Below are 12,904 nucleotides of genomic sequence, written 5' to 3' on the forward strand. Positions count from 1 at the left end.
ATGGCTATCTCAGAATGGCTATCTTTGAGAATGGCTATCTCAAAAGTTTGATCAGATGACTTCGGGAAAAAAATGAACGTGGGAGGGGGCCTAGTTGCCTTCCATTTTTTGGTCACTGGAACTTTTAATTTCCGTTCCAATGAGCCCTCCCACGATACTACCACTGGGTCGATACGATCACCCCTGAGAAAAAAATCAAAAAAAGAAAAGAAAAAGAAACACGCATCCGTGATCTTTATTCTGGCAAAAAATGGAAAATTCCACATTTTTGTAGATAGGAGCTTGAAATCTCTACATTAGGGTTCTCTGATACGCTGAATATGATTTTGTGATTTTCATTAAGGTCCTATATTTTTTAGGGGGTCTTTCCCCCCTTTTTTCGAAAATCAGCCAAATTTTCTCAGGCGTGTAACTTTTGATAGGTAAATTAAACTTGATGAAACTTATATATTTTAAATCAGAATTGAAATCTGATTCTTTTGATGTATCTATTGGTATCAAAATTCCGTTTTTTAGAGTTTTGGTTACTATTGAGCCGGGTCGCTCCTTACTTACAGTTCGTTACCACGAACTGTTTGAAAAATCAAGCCTTCCAATCACTTTCGAATTTTTAAAAAGGCACTAGGCCACTAGCCCTTGAAATTTCGAATCGTAAGAGCCCTTTTCAATTTTCTACGATAACACTTTCTATAAATACCTTATATGCCCCTAAGGCATAAATTACTACCCTTGCCCTGAGGGCTGTGAGGAGGTTGTCATCCTCAAAGATCTAATTTCCAGAACTTTCAACTAGGTTAAAAAATGGCTATCTGAAAATTTTGATTGGATGTGTTTGGCGAAATGGTGGGCGTCATAGGGCGTAGGTTGCTCTCCAATCACTTTCAACTACTAAAAAGGCACTAGCCCTTTCAATTTCTAATCAAATGAGCCCTTTTGAAGTTTCTACGACAATACTTTTAATAAAAACCTTATTTGTCCCCTGGGCACAACTTAAAACCCTTACCCTTAGGGCTGGGGGGGTGCTCTCATCCTCTGAGACCTAATTTCTAGAACTTTCAACTACGTTGAAGAAAATTGCTATCTCAAAATTTTGATTGGTTATGTTTGGGGAAATGATGTGCGTGAAAGGGGGGTTCTTTACCCTCCAATCACTTTCGACTATTAAGAAGGACACTATCCCTTTCAATTTCTAATTGAATGAGTCCTTTTTGAAGTTTCTACGACAACGCTTTCTATAAGAGCCTTATATGCCCCAGGTCATAACTTACAACCCTTCACCCGAGGGCTTTGAGGGGGTTGTCATCCTCAAAGAGATAATTTCCGGGCCTTTCAACTATTTTGAACAAAATGGCTATCTTAAAATTTTGATTGGCTTGTTTTGGGGAAATGGTGGGCGTGAGATGGGGGTTAGTTGGCCTCCAGTCACTTTCGACTATTAAAAAGGGCACTAGCCGTTTCAATTTCCAATCGAATGATTCATTTTCGAATTTTCTACGACAATCACTTTCGACTAATAGAAAACGCACAAGCCCTTCTAATATCCAATCAAAGGAGCCCCTTTCGAAGTTTCTAAAACATCATTTTCAATAAAAACATTATATGCCCCCAGGGAATAACTTACAACCCTTACCCCGAGGGCTCTGAGTGGGTTATCATCCTCAAAGACCTAGTTTTTAAAAACTCTTAACTACGTTGAACAAAAATGGCTATCTAAAAACTTTGATTGTATGTTTTTGGGGAAAAGGTGGGCGTGAGAGGGGGGTTTTTGCTATCCAATCACTTTCGACTATTAAAAAGGGCACTAACCCTTTGAATTGCCAATCGAACGAGCTTTTTTTTATGTTTCTACGACAGCGGTTTCTATAAAAACCTTATATGCCCCAGGGCATAACTAACAACGCTTGCCCTCAGGGCTGTGGGGGAATGTCCTCCTCAAAAACATAATTTCTATTTGGAAATCAACCACGCTGAACAAAATGTCTATCTCAAAATTTTGATTGGATCTTTTTCGGGAAATGGTGGGCGTGGAAGGGGAGTTAGTTGCCTTCCAATCACTTTCAACTGCTAAAAAGGGCACAAGCCTTTCCAATTTCCAATCTTATGAACCCTTTTCGAAGTTTCTACGACAACTCTTTTGATACAAAGTGTCCTGGTCTAAGACCAAGAAACCAAAAAAAAAGAAGAAAAATAATGCATTTTGCCAAGATTGTTCTTTACTTAGGCAGTGTCAACGCGCTGCTTATGATACTGCCTAGGTACGTGAAGCTGCCCACTTGATGGATCTTCTCGTTGCTCAACATCACCTCCTCACCTTCACTTAGTCACAACGTCTTAGCGACTTGGTCTTCTTACATTAATTTTCAAACCTTTTCTTGCACCCTAAACTGGCTAAACTTCTAAAAATTTATTCATTTTGCTAACATTTTAATCCACGATACTTAAATCCTTATTATAACCAAAGTCCAGAAGAGTTTTACTTCCCCATTTTATTCCGTTTTCCCCATTATTTTTGCTTTGCTCTTTAGGACAAAGTCGATCAAAATGATCCACATAAATAGAGATAGGACGCAACCCTAATTAACTCTTGATTTAATATGGAACTAGCAACTCACTCCATTTACTACCTTAACCACATCAGTGTAATTCTTGGACATAGCACTCATCTTTTCACTCTATTTATGTAGTATACCATAGAAGGAAATGACCTTCGTTAAAGCTCCTCGATCAGCTCATTTAAACGCTTGCTCATAATGAATAAAACGGAGTACTAATGGTGTTTAATGACTCAGGTACTTCTCAAATATTAATACAAGAGTGAAAATTTGGTCGAAGCACCCTCAACCCTCCCTAAAACCCCATTGTTCTACAGCTTCTCTAAGTCTAAAAAGTTCCATCATTCTAAGTCATTTACTTCCTACAGAAGCCAGGCTAAACGCCTTTATAATTAACAAACCCACTCTCATCACCTTTCTTTAAGAGGAATTTAATTAGATTTCTCGTAAAATCGCTAGGCATTTCCTCTTTTTTAAAATCACATTAATAATCTTCTTTAGCTTGTCTCTAACCTCGTAACGACCCTATATAAGAAACTCTTTTACTTCCCTATCAGCACCTAGGGCCTGATTATTGTTTAATCCTTTCAGAACTTTGATTAATTCTTCCTCACAAAATGAATCTTCCTTCGCATCCAAAGTATCACAAACTTTTTCCTTCGTTTCTATATCTTTTCCTTTAACTCTATTATGATCTAGCCCATCCTGAAAGTGTTCCGCCAATCTCTCTTTAAACCTTTCCTTGTCACAAATTGTGGCCCCATTCCCTTTTTTTAACTAGAACAATTCTAGATTGATATTCCTTTTCAACTTATTAACATGCCAGGACAGTAGCTTACTAGTATGCCGTCTGGCTACATCTTCCAAATTTTTGGCAATTTTATCCCCTTCCCACCTCTTTAGTTCATATGTTACTGCTTTCTTCACTTTCTTTCCATTCCTCATATTAGCTTCTCCTTCTTTCTATTATTAATTAAAAAAAACTTTCCGAAAAATTAGCTTTTAAAAGAAAAGTAAAGGCCATTTTAAACTTAATTTCAGGAGACATGAGTACCTGTTAAAATTCAAACTCAAAAAGACCAGAAATTAATATTAAAGAATAAATGAAACCCAAATCGAACAGAAATTAAATAAACAATCATAGCAAAAATCATACAACAAGTAATAATATAAATGAATAAATAGATTTTAAAGCGAATAATGCTTAGATTGAATATGAAAATCAAGCTTAAAACGAAAAAAAAAAAATAGTTTGCTATTAAAGTATAAATGAAACTTAAAACGAACAGAAATTAAATAAACAATCAATGCAAACAAACATACAATAGATATTAACATAAATTAATAAATAAATCTTAAAACGAGTGAAACCTAAATTGAATATGCAAATCAAGTTTGAATGGAATAAAAATAACTACAAACAAGAGTTTGGGTATCGCCTCACTGCAGAACCCTAAAACCTACTGCGTCATTGGCGTCCTATTGAAAACTATATGAGTTTTGAACATTCTTGGAAAGTATAAACAAAATCAAATTGAATATTAGATATATAATGATATTAATTGTTGAAAGATCCATCAGTTCAAGATTTTTTTCACTGTAATTTTTATTTTCATTTTCAATGCTGTAAGAACTGGAAAAGAATAAATTTGTAATATAAGAGTAATTTGTTTTCAGTGAAGCGCCAATGACGCAGAAGGCTTTAGGTTTTCAAACAGTTCGTGGTAACGAACTGTAAGTAAGGAGCGACCTGGCTCAATGGTAACCGAAACTCTAAAAAACGGAATTTTGATACCAATAGATACATCAAAAGAATCAGACTTTAATGCTGATTTCAAATATATAAGTTCCATCAAGTTTAGTCTTACTAATCAAAAGTTAAGCGCCTGAGAAAATTTGGCTGATTTTCGAAAAAAGGGGGAAAGACCCCCTAAAAGTTATAGAAACTTAATGAAAATCACACTATCATATTCAGCGTATAAGATAACCCCACTGAAGAGGTTTCAAGTACCTATCTACAAAAATGTGGAATTTTGCATTTTTCTCCAGAAGAAAGATCACGGATGCGTGTTTATTTGTTTTTTTTTCCCAGGGGTGATCGTATCGACCAAGTGGTCCTAGAATATCATGGGAGGGCTCATTGTAACGGAAATGAAAAAATTCTAGTGCCTTTTTTAAGTGACCAAAAAGTGGAGGGCAACATGGCCCCCTCCCCCGCTTTTTTTTCCCAAAGTCACCCGATCAAAATTTTGAGATAGCCATTTTGTTCATCATGGTCGAAAATATGATAACTATGTCTTTTAGGATAACTTATTCCTCCGAAGTCCATAGGGGGAGGGCTGAAAGTTATCAACTTTACCCAATGTTAACATATAGTATTGGTTATTGGAAAATATACAGACGTTTTTAGGGGGGATTTTTTCTGGTAGGTGGAGGGGGGAGATCGGCCGTTATATGGGAGGATTTTTCCATGAAGGAAGTTTTCATGGGGGAAGGGACATTGCTATGAAGGGGGTGCCGAATTTCCCATCCTTATTAAAGAAAAAGATCAGAAATTAAATAAAAAAAGTTTTTCAACTGAAATTAAGGAGCAATATCCAAACTTAAAACGAAGAGAAAATATTACGTATATGTTTTGGTTCACCCCCTAGTCAATACCTCGCTCTTTAAGCCAAAGATTTTTTAGTACTTTCATATGAGCTATTTATTCTAATTTAACGGCCTTTGTGATTAAGGGGTTATTTTTAAAGAATTGGAACAAAATTCAAACTTTAGCTTAAAGAGCAAGGTATTGACTAGGGGGCGAACCCCCTAATATACGTATTAAAAATCTATGAATATAGAAGTTCGTTACGTAAGTTAATTCGTAAGTTACGCATATTTATTACTAACAAAAACGTTCGTAAATAAAGTAAACAAGTTTCGAGAAAGCCATTTAACCAAATAAACGTAAAATTAATATCAAAACCTGCATTAATTCGAAAACGTTCAAAATTAAATAAAAAAAACGAGTTTTTGTTAACTGAAAGTAAAGAACGACGTTAAAACTTAAAACGAACAGAAATTATTCCGTATATGAAAGGGGCTGTCCCCTCCTCAGTGCCTCGCTCTTTACGCTAAAGTTTGACTTTCTCACAACTCTATTTTTTAAACAATAAAGAACTTTAGCGTGAAGAGCGAGGCGTTGAGGAGGGGACAGCCCCTTTCATATACGGAAAAATTTCTGTTCCTTTTAAGTTTTAACGTCATTCCTTACTTTCAGTTAAAAAAATTTGTTTTTTTTATTTAATTGCAGTTAAAGAAGGGGGCAATATCCAAATTTTGTTTGTAGTGAAACTATATTTGTCTTGAACAATCTTGGAAAGAGCTGATAAAATTAAACTGAATATTTCATGTATAATGATATTAATTGCTAAAAGCTCATCAGTTCAAAATTTTACTGTAATTTTAATATTTATTTTCAATATTAAGTACAAAAGAAAACATTTGTAATATTATTCGTTTTCAATAAAGCGCCAATGACGCAGTAGGTTTTAGGCTTCTGCAGTGATGCGATATCCAAACTCTTGTTTGTAGTTATTTTTATTCGATTCAAACTTGATTTGCATATTCAACATAAGTTTCGCTCGTTTTTAGACTTATTTATTCATTTACATTAATATATACTGTATGTTTGTTCGCATTGATTGTTTATTTAATTTCTTTTCGTTTTAAGTTTCATTTATACTTTAATAGCAAACTATTTGTTTTCGTTTTAAGCTTGATTTTCATATTTAATCTAAGCATTACTCGCTTTAAAATCTATTTATTCATTTATATTATTACTTGATGTATGTTTTTTGCTATGATTGTTTATTTAATTTCTATTCGTTTTGGATTTCATTTATTCTTTAATAGTAATTTCTGGTCGTTTTGAGTTTGAATTTTAACAGGTAGGCTATTCATATCTCCTGAGCTTAAGTTTAAAATGGCCTTTACTTGTCTTTGAAAAACTTATTTTTCGGAATTTCTTTTTAATTAATTTTTGTTCGTTTTTTATTGCAAAAAGTTTCAAGTTTTTATTGCATGGGGGGGGGGGGTTCTTACTGTCCGATTATTCTTGACTTTAAAAACGGATCTAGAACTTTGAATTTAAATCGAATGAGGCTTTTTTCAAAGTCGATACGATTACCTCTTTGATAAAAACCTTTCATATCAACAACATACAGATGGTACAACTGGTAGATAGCGATTGGGAACAACGAATCAATTTACAAGACAGCTTCAATGAGGATGTTTTGACCATTTCACTTGCTGAAAAGAAAAGATCAGGACAGTTTAGACTGAACCTTAACATGTTTGTCTGTGCCAAAGCAATTTTACATCTATCTCAGAGTATGTATTTTAACCTTATAATTGGATAATTATGATAGATTTACTATGTGTTCTTCCCATACAAAAATTTACCTTATTAAAGTCTTTGGGGTGGGAGTGGCGTAGTTGGAAGAAGGAAGAACACTTTAGCGTAGACAGTAGGTGAGGGGGAGGGTGAGGTTACAGACTCATCCAATACGGTGCAGAGCTTTATTTATCACATCAGCTCCCAATTTAGGAGATTAGATAGGCTCATTAGGCTGTAGAATGTCGGCCGTTTGAGATTTGAAAGGCCATAAAATTCTCAAAAATACTTTAGACTTTTAGTTACTGCAGAATTGACTTCATAGATTGTGAAATGGTGAGCCCCCTGGCCCATCATTTGGGTGAGCCTCAACTCATAATATACAATTTTAATTAATTGTTCCGTGTTATGTGCATATATTATTCTATATATGTTATTTTGAGTTATACTTTTATCGCATTGCGTTCATTTTTAAGGCTTGAGATAAAAACTGAAACCTTAGCGGATATAGTGGTGGGGGAATCTCCCCCCTCACATGCATAATTGAGCAGCCACAGAGAAAGTAAAAAAAATGAAATTAATCTGTCTTTTGAAAATGTCTTTTTTCAAAAGACACGAACAAAATCGTCTAAAGGAACCTGAAGCACTATCTCTGACATTTCTGTTGATTCTTTATTCCCGTTACTTTAAAATGTAGAATATTATCGAATGGGTTTAGTCGTCCCCTCCCTGAATAATTCACATTTGGAAAACCCACCCCTGGGAAATTCCTCCCCCCTCAAAGAACATTTTCTTTTCCTGCTGATAATTGCCCCGCGTTAAATTCCAACCAGCAGAAATTTCCCAGCCGTGGAACATGCTCCTCAAACATTTTCCCCTCAGATAATTTCAGATATTCATAAAAATGGAAGCTGAAATTTCTACTCAACTTTTAGGTCAGAAGCAATGCTATAGCGTTACCTAAGTAAAGAGCCATAAGGGTTCAATGAGTTAATGCTTATTTATTTTTCCAGTGGCACTTTATGTTGAAGAGGTGGCCGCATAAAATTTTTAACGTGGTTCATTGAATTACAAATTCAAATTTATAGTTCCCTTACATCAGGGGCGGATCCAGGATTTTTTAGGGGGGGGGGGCAAGATAGGTTGATCCGATAAAATTGCGTTAGGAGCAAGTTTAATAAAAGCAATCTTGTGTTAATTAAGTAAATTACATTACTGTAGACTACGTTAGGGGGGGCCCGCGCCCCTCCCCTGGATCCGCCAGTGCCTTACACTCTCTGTTTCTTTCCTTGTTAGGAAGGAGAGCAGATGCCTAATAGGTGTGTGTTAATACCAAAACATTCTAACTCTCATTGGGCCTTCAGGTATAAACAGAATTAGTTCAAAGGGAAGGGTGGGGAAAAAGGGCGTGGGGGGGTATTTGCCCTTCGATCGATTTTCACTCGTAAGAGCTGAACTAGAACTTTCAATTTACAATCAAATGAGCCCTCTCTGAAGTTTATACGAGAATCCCTTCCTGCCCCCGGGCCCTGGGGGGTTTTGTCGACGCCAGAGTTTTGTTACTCAACCTTTCAACTATTTTTAACAAAATCTTTATCTGATGCATTTAGGGCGTGAATGATGGGGGGGGGGGGGGGAAAGTGGCCCTCCAATCTCTTTTGACTCTTAAAAATTGAACAATAACTTTCAATTTCCAATCAAATGAGCCCTCTCTAAAGTTTATACGAGTATCCCTTCCATAAAAAAAATAATATGAAGGATTCGGAGAATCCTTAAATAACAACGCTTGTCCTGAGGGCTGTGGGGGATTTGTCATCCTCAAAGACCTAATTTGCAGATGTAAAACTACGTTTAATAAAATGGCTGTCTCAAAAGTTTGATTGGATGTGTTTGGGGAAAAGGTGGGCGTGAGAGGGGGTTAGTTGCCCTCAAATCACTTTCAACTATTAAAAAGGGCTCTAGCCATTTGAGTTTCCAATCGAATGAGCCTTTTTTGAAGTTTCTACGACACCGCCTTCTATAAAAACCTTATATGCCACCATGGTGTAACTTAAAATCCTTGCCTTGAGGGTTGTGGGGGAGTGTCTTCCTCAAAAACATATTTTCTATGTGAAAATCAACTACGCTGACAAAAGAGTTATCTAAAAATTTTGATTGGATGTGTTTGGGGGAATGATGGGCGTGGGGGGGGCTAGTTGCCCTCCAATCACTTTTGACTATTAAAAAGGGCACTAACCCTTTGAATTTACAATCGAATGAGCATGTTTTGAAGTTTCTACGATAACGCATTCTATAAAAATCTTATATGCCCCCAGGGCATTGCTTAAAACCCTTGCCTTGAGTATTATGGGAGAGTGTCTTTCTCAAAAACGCGTTTTCTATCTGGAAATCAAATACGATGAACAAAATGGTAGTCTCAAAATTTTGATTGGATGTGTTTGGGGAAACAACGGGCGTGGGGGGGGGGGGCTAGTTGTACTCCAATCACTTTCGACTATTAAATAGGGTACTAGCCCTTTAATTTCCGATCGAATGAGCCTGTTTTGAAGTTTCAAAGACAACACCTTCTATAAAAACCTTTATGCCCCTAGGGCATAACTTAAAACCCTTGCCCTGAGGGTTGTGGGGGGAGTATCCTCCTCAAAAATATATTCTCTATCTGGAAATCAACTACGCTGAACAAAATGGCTATCTCAAAATTTTGATTGGATGTGTTTGGGGAAATGATGGGCGTGGAAAGGGGGTTAGTTGCACTCCAATCACTTTCGACTATTAAAAAGGGCACTATCCCTTTAATTTCCAATCGAAAGAGCCTGTTTTGAAGTTTCTACGACAACACCTTCTATAAAAACCTTATATGCCCCCAGGGCATAACTTAAAACAATTTCCCTGAGGGTTATGGGGGAGTGTCCTCCTCAAAACTATATTTTCTATATGGAAATCAACTACGCTGAACAAAATTGCTATCCCAAAATTTTGGTTGGATGTGTTTGGGGGATTGATGGGCGTAAGGGGGGGGGGCTAGTTGCCCTCCAATAATTTTCGACTACTGAAAAGGGCACTAGAACTCTCTTGTAAGTTTCTACGACGACCACTTCCATATGAAGTGCCTCTGGGAAAAAAAATAATAATAAAATATTGGAGCCGTATGGCCTTTACTATAGGCAACGCTACAGCGTTGCCTCTGAAACATAATGAGTTTTCAATAATATTCTGAGCTACGTCTCTAACTTTCTTCTCTAACTCATCATCGGCGACTTCACAATCCATTTTCTTAAAATTATTCAAGAGATCTTCTACATTGTAAAATTTTAAACTCTTCAGTTTAGTATTCAACTGTTTCGGGAAAGTTTCTCTCAAATTCTGATTCTGGGGACTATCTACATCATAGCTTCCCAGAAAATAGATATTTTTACCAAATTTCAGTTTTAAATTATCCCTAGACACTAATAGGTGGTGATCTTTACTTTTAACATTAATAACAGCACTTCTGAATACCTTAGTATCTTATATCGACTCTGCCAGTCTTTGGTTTACAATAACATAATCAATAAGGTTACCTGTTTTACTATCATGTGAATACAATTTATGAATTATTGGCCATTTTATGACCTAACAATGTATTGGTTACAACTAGATTGTCATACAAACAAAATTATAGCAGTCTGTTACCATTCCTGTTTTCTTTTCCTAAACTAAATTTACCTGGGCTAGAATACCATATATCCCTATTTCTACCGACCTGGGTGTTGAAATCTTCTAATAAAATGGCATATTTACTATGGAAAATATACTTCATGGCAGCAGTGATTCGTATCCTTCGTTTTATATTTGAATTAATTTATCTGGTTTTCTTAGCATTTGCTGACAGCTTTCCATCTTTTCACGGAAAATTTAAAATGTGAGAAGGAAAGAAAAAGGGAATATAGACAAAGTATTTGTATTGAAAAATTTATTAAAAAATTGCATATTTTAAAAATTTGAAAAAGCCTGTAAAAATTTTGAATGTACAAGTGTTGTTTTTATTCACTAGATTAATAAAATTATTTTGATAAAACATTGTAAATTTTATCACATACTATAGCCTAGTTATTTGTGGTTATTTAGAAAAGAACACAAGAATTCGCCCCAGAATTAAGACTGCAACTTAACGTTGTCGTATAAACGTCATTCGGAGATAATGTTGTGAAGAAGCTGCTATCTCAAAAGACATTGTCGCGAGGGTTCCGTTACTTCTCAATATATTACCGTGAGAATTCTGCTATTCTCGCCGTCTAGATTAATATCTATATATTTACTCCCCTCCTATTAGGCTATACGTCAGTGGCAATATAACTATAAGTCAAGACAATGTCAAATAATTGGGGGTTACATAAGATAGAGAACTTCTTTGGACTGCTTATGTTAATTATAGAGTTAATTCCTCAGCGATATATTTCAGCCACCTGCTTAGTATGGCTCAATCAATTTGGGTCTTACACTACACGCACTAAGATGGCTGTTTAAAGTGTTATCGAAAGCGCTATTCTGTTTGCTACTCCTATGTAGTCTTCCCTGACTTTAATTGTCAAATCTTTTAGGAATGTTTCAGATGAGGTTACAGCCTTTATTATAAAACTATTAGAATATCCTTGTTAAATTATTTTAATAAAAATCGTAGAATTTGGTCAGTAGCTGGGCGATGAAAATTTTTCATAGTATGAATGAATCAAAGATCTAAATCGAACTGGCCAGCCCTGACAAAAGGCAAAAATAAGCGGAATCTCAACAATGTAGAAACTAACGGGACTACGGCCAGTAGAAAGTAAAGATAAAAACTAAAACGACGAGGATATTTCTACTGTATGAAACGATGCGTCTTCAACGCTGGCTCACGTACAATTCGACGATGCCAAGGCCATTTATAGTGAAAGAGGGTTTACACAGTGGGCTATGGAGGCAAATGAATTAAAAAATAGTATTCTTGCTAATATTTCAACAAACAGAGATACAGGTAATTTGAGAGTGAACCTTAAGAGTGAACCAATAGCTCATATGGATAATTAAGTTTTACAAGTCACCAGGAGACTAGATTAAATACAAGACGTAGGAGAATTGCAGCAGTAGTAACAAAAAATAGAATTATTTCGCAACAGAATAATCAACTTCATTTTCATTTTATTTTATCCAGTTCCTTTGGCGGTCTTATTCAAGCAGCTCTTTTAGCTTCTGTGACGCTCATTCACAAGTAGTGTGCATCTAATTACTCCAGAAGAGAATTTGAATGTCCTTGGCAAAAGCCTGTCAAACACCGTGTGCTATATTGACATTTCACCCGAGATTTAATTTCCTTGGTAGGGCGAACCTATCAGACACGATATACTAGTCATATAAGGATATAAAATATAGAGCTAGATTTTTAAACATGTATTTTAAACCTGTATTTTATGTACGCAATGATCCTAATCATATTGTCCAGTATTGCTTACATTAGCACAGGTATCAGAAGATATCACATTTGTATAATTCTGGTCTGAATGGTCTAAAGTATGGGTTTGAATAACAAGATGAAACCAGACAACGATAATAAGAATGTTTTTATATTGGATTGAGTGAAACAGGTAAAGGTTTATAATTTCTAAGGATTTCTAAGGATTGTTCTGGATTTCTATATTAAAATTCTTTTCTTGGCACCTAAGACTTTATGAGTTTCTAACTTTATGCATACTCAAATGCTAGACAATATTTTATATTGCCCACACTCCTGATTTCGTAGTTGTGTATCATTATGACCACAGCCAAGAAATGAAGCTAGGTCAATCGACATGTGAAATAATGAAAATATTCCAATCCTATTCTATCATCTATGTCATGTGGTGTGGTAGGTACCATTCCCTCAGACTTTCATTTAGTTCGTATGCAATTTTAGCCCTTTACGTGTTTCATTCAATCCAATATAAAAATATTCTTAGTATCGTTATCTGGTTCATCTCGT

The 12,904-nt window shown here is 35.6% G+C and overlaps 1 protein-coding gene across 2 annotated transcripts in view; it reads right to left on the reverse strand.

The window, feature by feature from the left end:
* LOC148946099 (piezo-type mechanosensitive ion channel component-like) overlaps nt 1-12,904 on the reverse strand; it is a 277,609-nt gene that overhangs the window by 213,520 nt on the left and 51,185 nt on the right. The window lies entirely within an intron of this gene.

The sequence above is a fragment of the Artemia sp. Qi Xiang Cuo genome, chromosome 12 (assembly GCF_049724085.1).
Source record: "Artemia sp. Qi Xiang Cuo chromosome 12, ASM4972408v1, whole genome shotgun sequence".
Taxonomy (NCBI): Eukaryota; Metazoa; Arthropoda; class Branchiopoda; order Anostraca; family Artemiidae; genus Artemia; species Artemia sp. Qi Xiang Cuo.